Here is a 3,571-nt window from a genome sequence, read left to right as displayed (position 1 = left end):
CTTTGTTGCTTTATTTATTTTATTTTGTTTCTACTTACAACAAAATACTTATTGTTGCTATTTTTATTTTTTTCAGTTTTTTGTTCTGTTTTCTGCATTATTTAGTTTTTGTTGTTTTTTGCTTTATTTTTTAATTCTTTTTGCTTTTAGTTTTAGAAAAATTATAAACTTTCTGTTAGTGCCATTAGTTTTCAAATCTAAAAACTCTTTTTTTGTTTCCTTTGTTGCTTTATTTATTTTATTTTGTTTCTACTTACAACAAAATACTTATTGTTGCTATTTTTATTTTTTTCAGTTTTTTGTTCTGTTTTCTGCATTATTTATTTTTTGTTGTTTTTTGCTTTATTTTTTAATTCTTTTTGCTTTTAGTTTTAAAAAAATTATGAACTTTCTGTTAGTGCCATTAGTTTTCAAATTTGGAAACTCTTTTTTTGTTTTCTTTGTTGCTTTATTTATAAACCGGTGTGAGCGCCCTTCGGTGGGCGAGGTTTTAAAATTCATAGTTTTCAAATGAACTCTGAAAAAGTTGGCATAGCATGTGCATGTACAAAACGGATAATGGTATCATACTCGTCTGTTACAAAGTTGGCATGTTATCATCATAATAGTTGCGGGAGAAAGTCTTCACTTTTTCTTCGCTTGTGTCGTTTGCTTATTGCGCCGTAACCATGGATAGCTTGGGTCAGCCTTGACTTTGAAGGGGGGAATTTCATGAAACTTTTCATACTCTTCAGACATGTCTGTCTTGCCCTCCACTCCCAGGATGTCCCTTTTTCCTGAAAGAACTATGTGGCGCTTTGGCTCATTGTATGATGTATTCGCTTCCTTATCTTTTCTTTTCCTCGGTCTGGTAGACATGTCCTTCACATAGATAACCTGTGCCACATCATTGGCTAGGACGAACGGTTCTTCAGTGTACCCAAGATTTTTCAGATCCACTGTGGTCATTCCGTACTGTGGGTCTACCTGTACCCCGCCTCCTGACAGATTGACCCACTTGCACTTAAACAAAGGGACCTTAAAATCTACTCCGTAGTCAAGTTCCCATATGTCTGCTATGTAACCATAATATGTGTCATTTCCATTGTCGGTTGCTGCATCAAAGCGGACACCCCTGTTTTGGTTGGTGCTCTTTTCATCTTGGTCAATCATGTAAAATGTATTCCCATTTATCTCGTATCCTTTCCAAATCATTACAGTCGAAGATGGTCCCCTGGACAACAAGTACAGCTCATCACAAACAGTAATGTCACCTCTGAGACGTGTTTCCAACCAACTGCTGAAAGTCCTGATGTGTTCACATGTAATCCAGTCGTCGCACTGCTCCGGGTGTTTGGAGCGCAGACTGTTCTTGTGTTCATCGACATACGGGGTCACCAAGGTAGAGTTCTGTAGAACTGTGTAGTGTGCTTGAGACCAAGAATATCCGTCCCTGCATATTATTGAGTCCCTTCCAAGCGTGCCTTTTCCAGTCAGTCTCCCCTCATACCGCGATTTAGGGAGACCTATCTTCTTAAGGCCATGAATGAAGTCAACACAAAACCCGATGACATCCTCTGTTTGATGGCCCATGGAGATGCTTCCTTCTGGCCTAGCGCGGTTACGAACATATTTCTTTAGGACTCCCATGAACCTCTCAAAGGGGTACATATTGTGTAGAAATACGGGCCCCAGAATGACAATCTCGTCGACTAGATGAACTAGGACGTGCGTCATGATATTGAAGAAGGATGGTGGGAACACCAGCTCGAAACTGACAAGACATTGCGCCACATCACTCCTTAGCGTTGGTACGATTTCTGGATCGATCACCTTCTGAGATATTGCATTGAGGAATGCACATAGCTTCACAATGGCTAGTCGGACGTTTTCCGGTAGAAGCCCCCTCAATGCAACCGGAAGCAGTTGCGTCATAATCACGTGGCAGTCATGAGACTTTAGGTTCTGGAACTTTTTCTCTGGCATATTTATTATTCCCTTTATATTCGTCGAGAAGCCAGTCGGGACCTTCATACTGAGCAGGCATTGAAAGAATATTCTTTCTCTTCTTTCGTAAGAGCGTAGCTGGCAGGACCTTCATACTGCTTCGGAGGCATGCCCTCTTTTTCGTGCAAGCGTTGCAGGTCCTCTCGTGCCTCGGGTGTATCTTTTGTCTTCCCATACACGCCCAAGAAGCCTAGCAGGTTCACACAAAGGTTCTTCGTCACGTGCATCACGTCGATCGAAGAGCGGACCTCTAGGTATTTCCAGTAGGGTAGGTCCCAAAATATAGATTTCTTCTTCCACATGGGTGCGTGATTCTCAGCGTCATTCGGAACAGCTAGTCCGCCGGGACCCTTTCCAAAGATTACGTGTAAATCATTGACCATAGCAAGTACGTGATCACCGGTACGTATGGCGGGCTTCTTCCGGTGATCTGCCTCGCCTTTGAAATGCTTGCCTTTCTTTCGACATTGATGGTTGGTCGGAAGAAATCGACGATGGCCCAGGTACACATTCTTCCTGCAGCTTGCCAGGTATATACTATCGGTGTCAAGTAAACAGTGCGTGCATGCGTGGTATCCCTTGTTTGTCTGTCCTGAAAGGTTACTGAGAGTGGGCCAACCGTTGATGGTCACGAACAGCAACGCCTTTAGGTTAAATTCCTCTTGTGTGTGCTCATCCCACGTACGTACACCGTTTCCATTCCACAGCTGTAAAAGTTCTTCAACTAATGGCCTTAGGTACACATCAATGTCGTTGCCGGGTTGCTTAGGGCCTTGGATGAGAACTGGCATCATAATGAACTTCCGCTTCATGCACATCCAAGGAGGAAGGTTATACATACATAGAGTCACGGGCCAGGTGCTGTGATTGCTGCTCTGCTCCCCGAAAGGATTAATGCCATCCGCGCTTAAAGCAAACCATACGTTCCTTGGGTCCTTTGCAAACTCATCCCAGTACTTTCTCTCAATTTTTCTCCACTGCGACCCGTCAGCGGGTGCTCTCAACTTCCCGTCTTTCTTACGGTCCTCACTGTGCCATCGCATCAACTTGGCATGCTCTCCGTTTCTGAACAGACGTTTCAACCGTGGTATTATAGGAGCATACCACATCACCTTCGCAGGAACCCTCTTCCTGGGAGGCTCGCCGTCAACATCACCAGGATCATCTCGTCTGATCTTATACCGCAATGCACTGCATACCGGGCATGCGTTCAGATCCTTGTAGGCACCGCGGTAGAGGATGCAGTCATTAGGGCATGCATGTATCTTCTCAACCTCCAATCCTAGAGGGCATACGACCTTCTTTGCTGCGTATGTACTGTCGGGCAATTCGTTATCCTTTGGAAGCTTCTTCTTCATTATTTTTAGTAGCTTCTCAAATCCTTTATCAGGCACAGCATTCTCTGCCTTCCACTGCAGCAATTCGAGTACGGTACCGAGCTTTGTGTTGCCATCTTCGCAATTGGGGTACAACCCCTTTTTGTGATCCTCTAACATGCGATCGAACTTCAGCTTCTCCTTTTGACTTTCGCATTGTGTCCTTGCATCGACAATGACCCGGCGGAGATCATCATCATCGGGCACAT

This window comes from Triticum dicoccoides, chromosome 2B (genome assembly GCF_002162155.2).
Source record: "Triticum dicoccoides isolate Atlit2015 ecotype Zavitan chromosome 2B, WEW_v2.0, whole genome shotgun sequence".
Classification (NCBI taxonomy): Eukaryota; Viridiplantae; Streptophyta; class Magnoliopsida; order Poales; family Poaceae; genus Triticum; species Triticum dicoccoides.
The sequence above is the reverse complement of the archived record's forward strand: the minus strand, read 5'-3'. Positions refer to the sequence as shown.